The 14,464-nt window shown below is 43.6% G+C and overlaps 1 protein-coding gene across 3 annotated transcripts in view; it reads right to left on the reverse strand.

Moving 5' to 3' along the window:
• The window catches only part of LOC126272437 (tensin), a 2,382,193-nt gene that overhangs the window by 126,686 nt on the left and 2,241,043 nt on the right, over nt 1-14,464 (reverse strand). The gene's annotated exons all lie outside the window — the stretch shown is intronic.

Consider the following 14,464-nt stretch of genomic DNA (forward strand, 5'->3'; position numbering starts at 1 on the left):
CTCGCGCCGGACGCGTCGCCCTTGCGGCAGACGCACACAGCTGGTGACGCGGGAGCCTGCCACCGGGCTTTAAACGGGCTCCGATACCTTGCCAGCTGTCTTTGTTCATCCCGAAGCGTGTCTCCGGCGCGACAGAACGGAATTACTAGTCAGGTGCTCGCACCTGCTGAGTGTGTCGACAGGTGGCAGCTTTCAGACTACACACGAGCGTGGCACTGGCCACGTTTTGGGCAGACCACGCCCCCTCTGAACGTGACTAATATGTTGGTATTTCACACACAACGAGGTACGGTAACTATTCGAGCATTCGATTAGCATTCAGGAGCAGCGTCGTTCAAATCCGAGAATATCAGGATGGTTTCTTCGATCAGATCAAGAGAGCTGTTCGGAAAGTATGGTCCGATCGGTCGCGAAATGGAAACCACTGTGAAAACAAAAACGTTTTATTCGCAACATTTAGCTACACCTTCCAGATACTTCTCTAAATAGACGTCGCTCCGACTTAGACACCTGTCGTAGCTTTCTACCAATTTTCCAACACCCTCGTCATAGAAGGCAGCGCCGAACGGAATTAGCCGAGCGGTCTCAGGCGCTGCAGTCATAGACTGGGCGGCTGGTTCCGCCGGAGGTTCGAGTCCTCTCTCGGGCATGGGTGTGTGTGTTTATGGTTATGTAGTGTGTAAGCTTAGGGACTGATGACCTTAGCAGTTAAGTCCCGTAAGATTTCACACATATTTGAACATTTTTTGAACATTTGAACATAGAAAGCAGCCGCGTCTCCCGCCAGTACTCTGGGCTAGTCTTCAGTTCTTTGTTGTGCCAAAATGTCTCCATAGCCGCGGTTTTTGTGAGCACAGACGAAACTCAGAGGGAGCCAATTACGGGCCGTATTGCGGGTGATCAAACACTTCCCGTCGAAAACGCTGCGTGAGCATTTTCACTGCCCCTACAGTGCGTCGTGATGAAGGAAAAGCATGGCACTTATGCGGGCTGCATGATATGAGGCGAAATCCCTCACCAGGCCCTCTTACTTGCCGGAAGATATAAGCATCTTTACGTGTTCGCTGAAAAGAGCGATGTGATGCGATCGGACGGGCATACTGGAGACACTGCCCAACACATCTGTGCAAAGCTTCATCGGATTGTCACTGTGGTTTCCATTTCACGCCTCATTGGACCTTAAGCCGTCGGCACACGGACCGTGCTGTCCAACTTTAACGTTGAGCGTGCCAAGTTCAACGTGCTGGCTGCTGAACGCTCAGGAGCGATGCGACTTGTGCATACGGTACGTGGGCCCCAACGCGGTATACGCGATCGCAACGTACTCCAACGGCAGTTGAGGGATGTTTCTAGTTCGTACATCACACTGTTTACTCGACGGGCGCGAGTAAAATTCCCACGTTAGCTCTGTAAAAACGCACGTTTCATCCATCGTCCACGAAATGGAAAGTACCATGTCCAATCAATAAAGACACAGGCTTATAAAAGTTCCATTACAAACAGTGCGGTACAAATTTGGAATACTTCTCCGCATAATATAAACATTATTTCATCATTCCCACATTTTATGAATACTCCAAGGTCAGTCTTACTTAATCACTGTTCCTACCCAGTAGCAGAATCTTTGCAACATGTGAATTACGAAGCATACAAGAAAAAGGAGCAAAATATCTTTATGCAAGTAGCGCAAGCTGTCCTGTAGATTAAGTCAAGCGAACAAAGTCACCCCTGAAAAGAAGGTGAACTTATATTTACATAACACCAAATATTATAGTATATACTTATATTAAACTAATAATAAGGTATCAGAACCTAATGAAAACGCGGATGTTAGGGAAAAAGAATTTGGAGGTGTCACGACGCGAACCACCGCCCCAACAAACAATGCATCACTGGACAGCGGCGCTACGAATCACGCTAAACCAACAACACACCTCTTGTATGTAATCACATTATGTTACCGCGTGTGCTGAAAACCTTACTCGTAGAGATATATACTAATTGAAATTTAATTATAACAAATTGAACCCAGAACAATGCGTTTTGGGTGGATCTTCAGTCTGTCGCTGCCTTCAAATATACTACTCTCATAATACGCAAGTTACAATAATTATTTTGCCACGAATAAGATGTTTCTCATTATTTTATTGGAACGAATGACACAGTTAACAACGAGTTTTCCAGTGATTCTCAATTTGCTGGTGCTGAACTTTGGGATGCACGGTCCGTGTGCCGACGGCTTTACTCTCCGAATAACCCTCGTATATCGAACAAGACAGCACTGCACTCAAGGTAGTGAACTCGCGTTCAGAAGCAGCAGTGCTCAAATACGCCAGACACATGCAATGAAAGCTTGCACGGATATCTTTCAAATGATTCAAATGGCTCTAAGCACAATGGGACTTAACATCTGAGGTCATCAGTCCCCTACACTTACAACTACATAATCCTAACGAACCTAAGGACATCACACACATCCATGCCCGAGGCAGGATTCGAACCTGCGACCGTAGCAGTAGCGCGGTTCCGGACTGAAGCGCCTAGAACCGCTCGGCCACACCGGCCGGCACGGATATCTTTCTTGCTGGTGAATCTCCAGTGCTGTGTAAGAAAATGAAACACCTACTGCCGTCCTTACGATGCCGTTTATTCTATGGCTACCAGTTTCGGTGCTTCAGTGCACCATCTTCAGGTCGTAGCTGATGCTGGAGGTGTTGACACCGTCCGAGTACACGACGCATCAGTGTCCGACATAACTGGTTTACGCACACTACCTGTAACTCTGATGTTGTCTCACCAGCCATCAACCGGTAGCCATACAATAAACGGCATCACAAGAACGGCTCTAGGTGTTGCATTTTCTTACATAAGTGAACGGCTGTAGTCCCTCTGACCTCCAGTCACAAGGATGGCCATGCAAAAACCAGTGACGTGTGTTCGAGGTGCATGAAACTCGTTTTGTTCTTGAGGTTTCTTCCGGAGTTGCGTTACACCTCATCAGGCATACTCCTGTATTCGCAGATCTTACTAACGGACAGATTGGGTATCGGAGAGCGACCTAAATGCCACGAAAATGGGGCGTGATCGGCGTAGATAATGCTCTCAAAGTTTGACCCTAGTTATATATGGCTTCTTAGCAGCTGCTTGGTTAGTAACATTAAACTTTTCCGTGAGGCTAACGAAAGAAACATGACTTTTGTAAACGTTATGCAAATTCTAACTACGTTTGCAACTCGATCTAAACTTATTCATTACAAGCACAGCATAATAGTCTCCTATTTGTGACATTCGCTATTTTTGACTTCATTAAAACAGAAAATACGAGTAGTTAATACTTTCGGCCAGAAGGCAAATACTTGTTTATAAATAATGATTAATGTACAATAAGGCGTCGCATAGCGACAGTGGAATTTTCTAAATAATGTAATTCGTCGTCTTTGGGCGGCAATATAAACAGAAAAATACGGATAGATATGCGATCCTTCACTATTTTGTTCGCTGGAGAACAAATGAAGCCTTGAGCGCTAAAGACTTGTACTGTTTTTTCTTAAGTAAGACGGACGCAGATTTGTGGCGGTCTGATATAATTTTTTACTAAATAAATAAAAACGTGTTCCGTCTAAGTTTAAGTGAAGTGTAAGAAGAACTGTTGTAATTTATCGTGACGACGCAAGGGTGACTCAAAAGGACAATGGATATATAAAAGAGCGCTCAATGGACATGATACGGACATAAAAATCTACCGGCACTGTAGTACTAAGCTTAAGGTACGATATATGTTTCAGTTATAATAAATATTTGTTCTGGGAATAGCAGTGCTCATTCCTAACATCTCCTCAGTATTATTTTCATTTTAATTATGCATTTTGCTAAGATTACAGACACCAAGATCAGCACTCCAATGTGCGTGTTACATTGATAAAAAGAAAACTGTTTTATCGTCATCTTGCATCAGCTTTAATATTGAATTTCCCTTTTGTGTGATGTTACAGTTGTTTTTGCGCCCTTAAGAACTTTCTGATCCCTTAGGATATGATCGTATCTACGATCATGAAGTAATTAGAAAGACGATAACGCAATTTCTTAATCAATAGCACGCTAGTTGTGACTGCCTCAAGCCACGTGAAACTGCAAGTAAAAACTATTCACATCTCATAATGCAATATTTTATGACAATGGTCAATCCATGATTCTTACGCCAACTGTGACTGATAAAACAGTAAGCGAAATCTCAAATTCCAAATTTCCCATTGAACAACAACCTCACTTTTATTTTGTAACATCACATACTGAGGGTTAAAATTCACAATATTTTGAAGCAAAATTTACATCAATTTTAAAATATTTGAGTGCAAGACCAAGCGGTTTCTAATATTCAGTGACGAATTTCACCGAAATCCCACGAGGCACACATGCTGTGTACTTCAGGTGGCTTTTGTACACCAATTTGAGGTTGTTTCCGGACATCATAGGCCGAAAGCGTCCTGACGGACCACAAGCGTCCTGTATCAAATTCTTTCATGTGGAATGAAGCTAATTCAACGTGCTACGTTGTAAACAGTTTTCGTTTACATAGTGTGTACCTCGATGGCGTCTCTGTAAAGAAGCAGGTTATAGTTAGCCATTGTAGATAAAAATGACATTGACGAACTATTATCGATGGCTTTACAGAGACAGCATCGGGACAATTTTTAACATCGAAGAAGCTTAGTAATGTATGGACAGTACCTCTACAGAATCGATAAATAAAATTAGTCTTGGGCAGAATAGTTAAGTTTTACCTTTGACAAGGATTATCTTTATCGATTACGCCTCCCTTTTCATAGTATTCGTGTCGCTCTCCGATGTCCGACCCATCAGTTGGTAAGACTCGATGGACCCAGCAGCAATTCTGAAGATCTCCAATAATACAATACCAATCGCCGTTATTTAAGTTTTATTTTTATTTTTAGGCTACCAGTTTCGACAATACATTATGTCATCTTCAGGCCTGGTTAAATTGAGTAACCTTCGTGTTACAAAATATAGCACCACATTTAGCTGGTCCCTTCACGAGTGCTGCTATATTCTGTAACACGAAGGTTACTCAATTTAAGCAGACCTGAAGACGACATAATGTATTGTCGAAACTGGTAGCCTAAAAATAAAACCTAAATAACAGCTATTGGTATTGTATTACTGGAAGTTGACCAACCGTAGTCCCACACTCCAGACAGAGGATGAAGTTACATTCAATTCTGAATACGTCCAAATCAGCTCTGGATAAAACACCAGGAACAAAAAAATAGATTAATGGATCACGATCATACAACCCGGAAGGTTCAACAGCAACTACGTCCAGTACACTTTAGATTCTTCGTGATTTACCTAAGCTACTCAAAGCAAATACCGGAGTGGTTCTCCCGATTACTTTGCGGTAAACTGCGTTCCTTATTTTCCTAAAATTAGGACTCAAGTGCTTCTCTGTGGGAGAGGTTCCTAGCCTTCTTCCTATCTTAAATGTGAAAGTATCACCAACCCGAACGTTATTGAAACATTACATTTCTCTGCCATATGTAGTCCGATTGCAGGCGGTACGCCTACTTTACGTTATTCTGCTCGATGATTCTCTCACGAAATTCGTATTCAGCAACGAAGCTGTGCTCTAGGAGAGGGTACATGCACTTATCGTATTATGACGTACATTGAAAGATGATATCACGAAACCATTTGAAGGTAAAACCATCACATCTAAGGATACATGCCTACACTTCGCGAACTGGAGCATGTTACATTGGATATAGCTTAACTCACTGAATTCAGATCACCCATTTGCCTTCCCTGTCATTAGTTACCCGTGTTCACTCAGTCTGCTTTATTTCGTTCATGAAAGGCCTGAAGGAACATTTAATGATGACGCCATCAGAGACGCGGCGCAAACTCGGAATGTGGGAAGAAAGGGGAAGGAAATCGCCTATATCCTTCACGAAGGAAACTTCCCGGCATTCCCCTTAATACGTTTGAGGGAACCAGGTGAATTTTAGGTCTGGAAGACTGATCTAGGAATGATTTGGGAAAACCATAGGAATTTTAGAACTGGAAGACCGATAGCGGATGTGTATCGCTGCACTCGGTGCGCTAACTCCTCCAGCACTTCGTGGTGTAATTACCCTCGGGAACTTAAGTAATCTGATGGTCTTCAGGAGATCACCATTAATGCTCTAATAGTGCCCTATCAGGTCTTTCTCTTGATTGTGGACGCTGACTTGACTTTAAGAAAGTTGCTATTGAGTATACCATTTGGAAATAAAATCTATATTGCTCTGCACCTCCTTACACTCATTGAGGAACGATGTTCCTGTAAACTACAGTGTCACCATCGAACAGATTCGGTACAGACGCACACACTGAGAAAAACAGACCTTTATATTCAGAATGGATCGGAGATGAGTGAGACCCTGTAGGATACTTTGGAAACTCAAAATTAATTTCGTGCCTAGCGAAGGGTTTTAAATATATATTAGCAATAAAGTATGAAGTAAGCTTGAGGACAGTAAAGTATAAAAATATCCTGGAGTCCAAAAGTATCCTAAAATTTAAAAGTATCAGTCATCAAAACAATGCTTTATCTGCGGAGACATATGAAAGAACGTATAATACCGACACATGTTTCAAGTAGTTTGTTCAGTTAGACGCTCGAGTTTTGCTTCGAATTAAGCTGTCTCAATAAGAGGAAGAGCCGATGGCACACACTTTTCTCCATTCCAGTACCTCCTCATTTGTCTCGCGACGCTGACCCAACATATATCTAAATCTTCTTTAATTTGCGAAATGTAATTTACGTCACTACCTCAATTGATGTATCACCGTTCCCATTGTTTCTCATGAAGATATTTTCAGCCGTACAAATATATCTCGACTCGAAATAGACTTTCTGGAGTAGGATTATCAGATCTCTCTGGTTTACATCCACAGTTGTTTCTTAAACTACGTTGAACACTAGATGCTCAGTGGCGTAGCTGTCTGTTAGCGAGTTTAGAAAGAGATAAAAATCCGGTTTTCGTCAGTGGAATAATGCAATAACAACGAGATTTTGTTTGTATTCAGACATATTTCTGACTTCTGGTTGATACTACCATGGTTCGTTTATGCAAATGGAGGAGATGTACAAAATTGAAGGAGATGGAGCACTGGTCAGCTTACCGGAGGAACATGTGAGTGGAGTAGGGTTCAAGTCCCCATCTGGCTATCTAAGGTTTAGGTTTTCCGTGGTTTCCCTGAGTCGAAGAAGGCATGAGTATCTAACACGTATGTTGCCGAGCCATCTCGCTGTGATACCGACTTAACGCAAGAAAAACACGGGAACACGAAGGATATTCTGCGCACTGGAGCAGGTTATTTAGATGAAATTTCAAATGAAGATGAAGAGATTATAAAGGCTGGACGAATACACATTACAGTTTCCGAAAATTGCAAAACAAATAAGGAACATGTAATTGAAATATTCATGAGATGCAAAACGACGTTTTACATGCAAATGATTAAAATTACAGGGCTATAGCGCAAGCGTTGGCCAACAAGGTCCCACTGAACCGCCGGGTTTGGCTGAATACTATTAAATGCCACCGGACACAGCGATTCTTTAAAGAACCGAACGCCCGTGGATGAAACTGCGTCAAACGTCTCATTACGAATGAGTTACTGTGTTTAACATTTGTCGGAGAAAAAATTTAAAAGAAGTTTGAAATCATGTTAAACGTTTGTTGGCGGTCGCTCAGAAGTGTCATTATCAAACAGTGGAAGAGTAAAATCTGCGTAATTTTCGTTCAGTCCGTTGACGCATCTAATTGATTATAGCGCTATATCTTCTGAAGTATGTATCGTACAATGATATAATTTTGCAGGTGCATTCAGTGGTAGGGCCCATAACATGGGACTTAACATCTGAGGTCATCAGTCCCCTAGACTTAAAACTACTTAAACCTAACTAACCTAAGGACATCACACACATCCATGCCCGAGGCAGGATTCGAACCTGCGACCGTAGCAGCAGCGCGGTTCGGGACTGAAGCGCCTAGAACAGCTCGGCCACAGCGGGTAGGGCCTATATGTGGACAGCGTCTGGACGATGTGGGATGAAAATCAGTGCAGGACGCATAGGCCATAGCATATGAGAGATTACGCATGAATTCGGGTTTGCGAGACCAAAACTGTCTAAGTCGGTCCTTCAGAATCGCAGAGACGACATTTCCATACGCGTCAACTACTGCACAGGAAGTCGACAAGTGTCTGACGTCAGATCACATCCGCAGAGCCATACTGTGTACTCTGCCAGAACGTCGCGAATTTGGATGTGCGGGACTGTATGGTGCCAAATACACCACGTAGGCTTCTGCAGCCGAGGACTGGCATATCATCCACTGTTTTCCAATGAAATTTGTTGTTTGGTACTTCTATGTCATCGGAGAACAACGTCCTAGAGATTACTGTGTGTTACTATGTGTCACCGACGAAATGAGCGCCATAGGCTGAACAATAGAACATTCTCTGCAATGTCTCATGGACTGAAGGCATCTGATGCTATTGGTTGTTGGTCTACCACAGTCTGAGAAGTCAGTCTCGACGCCTCCTTTGGTGCTGTTCAATAGGAGTGGTCCATATTCCAGCACAGGGTTTCACCTTCTTCTTTCTCTGAGTTCCAAAATACTCCTTAAACACACGAACACAGTCCAAGTTTATTCTGGACGCAATCATCTAGGTTATGGCTAAGTCATTTCTTTTTGGGGGGCTAGAGGAAGAAAGTACGTACGAGGGCTTCTGTGATGTTTAGAAAGGAGAAGAAGTGGAACTGTGTCTGGACAGCTCAGTCCGTGAGAGCACTGGTCGTGAAAGGTAAAGTTCTGGGTTCGAGTCCTGGTCTGACACGGAGTTATCATCTACCACGATGTTTCAAAATAGCGCACATTCCACTGTAGAAGTAGGCTTTCTCCTGAAAGGGATCAAATGATGAAAACGAATTACATAATGATTTAGAGAAGATATCTGTATGGTGCAAAAAGTGCCGATTGACTCCAAATAACGAAAACTATGAAGTCAACCACATGAGTACAACAAGAAATCCGCTAAATTTCGATTACCCGTTAAATCACACATTTTAAAGGCTGTGTCATCTCAGCTAAATACTTAAGGGTCACAATTAGGAATAACTTGCTTTGGAACGATCACATAGATAATGTTGTGGGGTAAGCAAAACAAAGACTGAGATTTATTTGAAAATTGAAATTTGTGATAAATTCGTATGGGACCAAACTACTGAGGTCATCGGTCCCTAGGCTTACACACTACTTAATCTAACTTACGCTAAGGACAACACACACACACACACACACACACACACACACACACACACAAACACAAACAGCCGCGCGGGATTAGCCGAGCGGTCTCAGGCGCTGCAGTCATGGACTGTGCGGCTGGTCCTGGCGGAGGTTGGAATCCTCCCTCGGGCATGGGTATGTGTATTTGTCCCTAGGATAATTTAGGTTAAGTAGTGCGCAAGCTTAGGGACTGATGACCTTAGTAGTTAAGTCCCATAAGATTTCACACACACACACACACACACACACACACACACACACACCCGAGGGAGGACTCGAACCTCCAACGGGGGGAGCTGCACGGCTGCGATTTATCGGCAGAACACGTTGAAAGTGCAACAGGTCTACTACAGAGACTGCGTACACCACGCTTGTCCAATCTCTTCGGCGGTTCTCTATGCGGTATGGAAACCACATCAGATAGGATTGACGGGGAATATCGAAAAATTTGAAAGAAGGTCAGCTCGTTTTGTTTTATCACGAAATAGGGGAGAGAGTGCCACGGATATGATATATGAATCGGAGTGGTAATCGTTGAAATAAAGACTTTTTCATTGCGATAAGATATTCTCGTAAAATTTCAATAACCAATTTTCACCTCTAATTGAGAAAATATTCTGTTGGCAACCATCTACATAGGGAGAAATGATCATCGTGATAAAACAAGAGAAATCAGAGCTCGCCCAGAAAGATTTAAGTGCTCGTTTTTTCCGCGTGCCGTTCGACAATGGAACGGTGGAGAAATAGCTTGAAGGGGGTTCGAGGAACCCTCTCAAGGAACTCAATTGTGGATTGCGGAGTAGTCATGTAGATGTAGATTTAGCTGAAGGGGATTCGCCTCTCTGTCCAATACAGCGCACACAAGTGAACTCCAACAGGGATCGGACACACTGCTGCGGCTTAAATACTGTGTTTTGTAAAATAAAAAAGATGTTACTTGCGAGTTAAGAAACAGAAAAAAGGGTTGTGTGTGTAAGTGCGTTTCAACAACAGATGAGAACAGATATTTGGAAACTATGACAAGCTTCCAGTACACAGAAATGTACAGAGAAGATGAAAATGTAGAAAAATATTGAGAACTGGTTATAGAGTACCTACTGATGATGTTACAAAGGTGCTGAAACATGGTTGGGTTTGGGGAAAAGACAGTTGTACATAAAAGGCGAAGATGAAATCCAGTAATAGCCGAACAACCTTCGAAATTTTGTATATCCTCTATATAGGAGAGTTCTGAATGAAGACATTTCCCTGAAGTCCTCGGTGGGTAAGCCGGTACAGCGACGCTGGAGAAGGCAACTTGGCTGGCTGGACTGGAGAAACTGCGGACGGAGCCGCAGACAGCCAAGGCCACGCAGGCCTGCAGGCGAGCGGGTGTGCCGTTCCAGGAGGAGGCGGCAGCCGTTTCCAGCTCAAGGGCAGTCCAGCTCGCCTCACCTCACCTCAGCGTTCCAGCCCAGCCGCTGCCAACTGCCACGCGTTCAAAGTGCGACTGCAGCTGGGCTGGGGGATGAGCGCCACAGGTGGACGGTCCCGTAACTTGCTTCACCAGGTGGTACGGCAGGCAGCACGCTCTTAGGCCGGTGTTACACTATCAAATTTCTTTGTCCAAAATCTTTGTCCAGTATCTTTGTCAAAGATATTTGATGGTGTAATAGGAAACTTTGTCAAATGTCGACCAACATTTGATCAAATCTAGGGCCTCGCTACCGAGCGAGGTGGCGCAGTGGTTAGCACACTGGACTCGCATTCGGGAGGACGACGGTTCAATCCCGCGTCCGGCCATCCTGATTTAGGTTTTCCGTGATTTCCCTAGATCGTTCTCGGCAAATGGTGGGATGGTTCCTTTGAAACAGCACGGCCGACTTCCTTCCCTAATCCGAGCTTGTGCTCCGTCTCTAATGACCTCGTTGTCGACGGGACGTTAAACACCAATATCCTCCTCCTCCTAGGGCCTCGCAGTAGATTTGATCAGAGAAGTCGCTTGTCTTCTGTTCACTGCAATGTGATATGTTACCACATGGAGCGCTAGCATCGCAGCATTCTGTCGTCTGTAGTGTTCTTATAATCACTGCGGATAAATAGAGTTGGTGTGACAACTACAAAATTGATAGAGATGCATGAAGCTGATGAGGCGCTTTACAACGTGAGGCACGCTGAATATAAAAATAGATTACGAAGATTGGAGACCAGACCAGACCTGACCTGACCTAACCTAACCTAACCCTCTCCTGTAGCAAGGAATCGGAGTGTTACGGTGAGCCCGTCTTCTGCAGATATAGCAGTTCTTAAGTGAATATTGTGCTTTGTGATATGAGTATACACTTCATTGAGCACATACAGAAATGTATGCTCATCCATTCTCAAGTAATTGATGTACGACTAGACATCCTTCACTATAAGCTCACGTAGCAATTTTTGTTGAATGCTTTTATCGTGTCGTCGTAAAACCCACGGCTTCACCCAGGTATGTTTCCTTTTTTTTTCCCCGCTTCTCTTCCGCATATGCACACAGTGCAGTTGTGGTACATGCAACTGCTGCGGTTAATAACAAGTTGTTGTTGTCAGCCATCTAGAACTTTGACGAAAAATATGATGACTGTGTAATACCCCTTCTAGCGCTACGTCAAAGATCTTTGTCAAATACATTTGACTGAATATTTGATCACATCTTTGATCAAATCTTAGACAAAGAAATATGATTGTGTAATACCGGCCTTAGCGCTGGCCTCGTCCTTCGCACTGTTCAGAACCCTGTATTCGGCAAACAGCATAATAGATGTGACTGCCAGTAAAGATTTTCTTTTACGTCGTTGATGTGCTTCTGTTTTGTGGCTGTAAAAGAAAGGGACTGATGCTGTCACAAAGCAAATAGGCATGCGCCAAAGACGAACGGCCAACAGCTGTGAAGTGTGAAGGCTTCTCATTAGAATGCAGTGTATCTGGTGTCTGTAGACAAAACACTGTGGCCGTGACCTACATTTTTATAAGAGCTGTTGTTTTGTTTTGTCGGAAAAGTGATGGTTCAAATCGTTCTGAGCACTATGGGACTTAACTTCTGAGGTCATCAGTCCCCTAGAACTTAGAACTACTTAAACCTAACTAACCTAAGGACATCACACACGTCCATACCCGAAGCAGGATTCGAACCTGCGACCGTAGAGGTCGCGCGGCTCCAGACTGGAGCGCCTAGAACCGCTAGGCCACACCGGCTGGCCCGGAAAAATGATAAACGTAATAACAGAGCAACGAATCGTCGTGTGAAAATTCAAACGAAGCTTGGAAAAACTGCTGTGGAAACCTTTTTTTTTCTAAAATAAGTGCCGGCAGGAGTAGCCGTGCGGTTTTAGGCGCAACAGTCCGGAGCCGAGCGACCATACGGTCGCTGGTTCGAATCCTGCCTCGGGCATGGATGTGTGTGATGTCCTTACGTTAGTTAGGTTTAATTAGTTCTAAGTTATAGGCGACTGCTGACCTCAGAAGTTAAGTCGCCTAGTGCTCAGAGCCATTTGAACCATTTTTTAAAATCTACACTAAGTTTTTTGCAAGGACTGTTTATCAAGCACTCGAGTTTTTGAGTGGTTAAAGCGTTTCGCAGATGGCAGAGAAGATGTTGAAAACGATTCCTGACCTTCAACATCAAAAACGGATGAAAATATCGAAAAAATAGGTGACTTGATTCGATCTGATGGTCGGTTGAGCTTTCGATCGATTGCTGAAGCTGTAGGAAGTGCAAAGAACGCGGAAAACAGACTTTACGTAATCAATTTAATAGAAGAAAAGTGTGTGCGAAATTTGGGCCGAAAATACTCACGGTCGAAGAAAAAGGAGCTCAGAATTTGAATACCACTACAAATGATCTCAATTTCTTGGAAAGAGTGATGACATATGACGAATGTTAGATTTTCACTTATGATCCAGAAACTAAGCGCCAGTGCACGCGCTGGAAGGGTCCAAATTCACCGACAGAGAAAAAAAGTTCGAATGATCAAATGAAGATTCAAAGCGATGATTATTCTTTTTTTTTCGATATTCATGGAGATGTGCATCTTCACTGGGTTTCTGAAGGTCAAAATATTAATCAACATTACTACCTTGAGGTTCTTGCTCAACGCCGTGAGAAATTAAGTAAAGCCGAATGGTGGAAGCACAAGTCGTGGGTTCTGCATCGAGACAACGGACAACCGGCTCATACTACATTGTCGGCTAAGAGGTTTCTAGCGAAATACAGCGTCCAGGTTTTAGATCACTCATATTGTTTGCCTGATCTAGCACCATTTGGCTTTAATCTATTCCCGAAGGTCGAATCTACATTAAAAGGAACTATATTTTGGTCCGTTGAAGCAGTGAAAGAAAAAGAGGCACGCGAGTCATGGACCTCACGGAGGAAGACTTCCAGCACTTCTTCAATCAATGGAAAATTAGCCTGAGAGCTATAGGGATAGAAGAGGGCAGTCTGTTCACGACGACAATAACTAAATATATTGTTGTTGTTCTTGTAGTCTTCAGTCCTGAGACTGGTTTGATGCAGCTCTCCATGCTACTCTATCCTGTGCGAGCTTCATCATCTCCCAGTACCTACTGCAACCTACATCCTTCTGAATCTGCTTAGTGTATTCATCTCTTGGTCTCCCTCTACGATTTTTACCCTCCACGCTACCCTCCAATACTAAATTGGTGATCCCTTGATGCCTCAGATTCTACACCAAGAAGAAATGCAGATGATAAACGGGTATTCATTAGACAAATATATTATACTAGAAATGACATGTGATTACATTTTCACGCAGTTTGGGTGCATAGATCCCGAGAAATCAGAACCCAGAACAACCACATCTGGACCTAATAACAGCCTTGATACGCCTGGGCATTGAGTCAAACAGAGCTTGGATGACAGGTACAGCTGCTCGTGTAGCTTCAACACGATACCACGGTTCATAAAGAGTAGTGACTGGCGTATTATGAGGAGACAGTTGCTCGGCCACGTTTACAATTGGTGAGAAATCTGGAGAATGTGCTGGTCAGGGCAGCAATCGAACATTTTCTGTATCCAGAAAGGCCCGTACAGGACCTGCAACATGCGGGCGTGCGTTATCCTGCTGAAATGTAGG

This window comes from Schistocerca gregaria, chromosome 5 (assembly GCF_023897955.1).
Source record: "Schistocerca gregaria isolate iqSchGreg1 chromosome 5, iqSchGreg1.2, whole genome shotgun sequence".
Classification (NCBI taxonomy): Eukaryota; Metazoa; Arthropoda; class Insecta; order Orthoptera; family Acrididae; genus Schistocerca; species Schistocerca gregaria.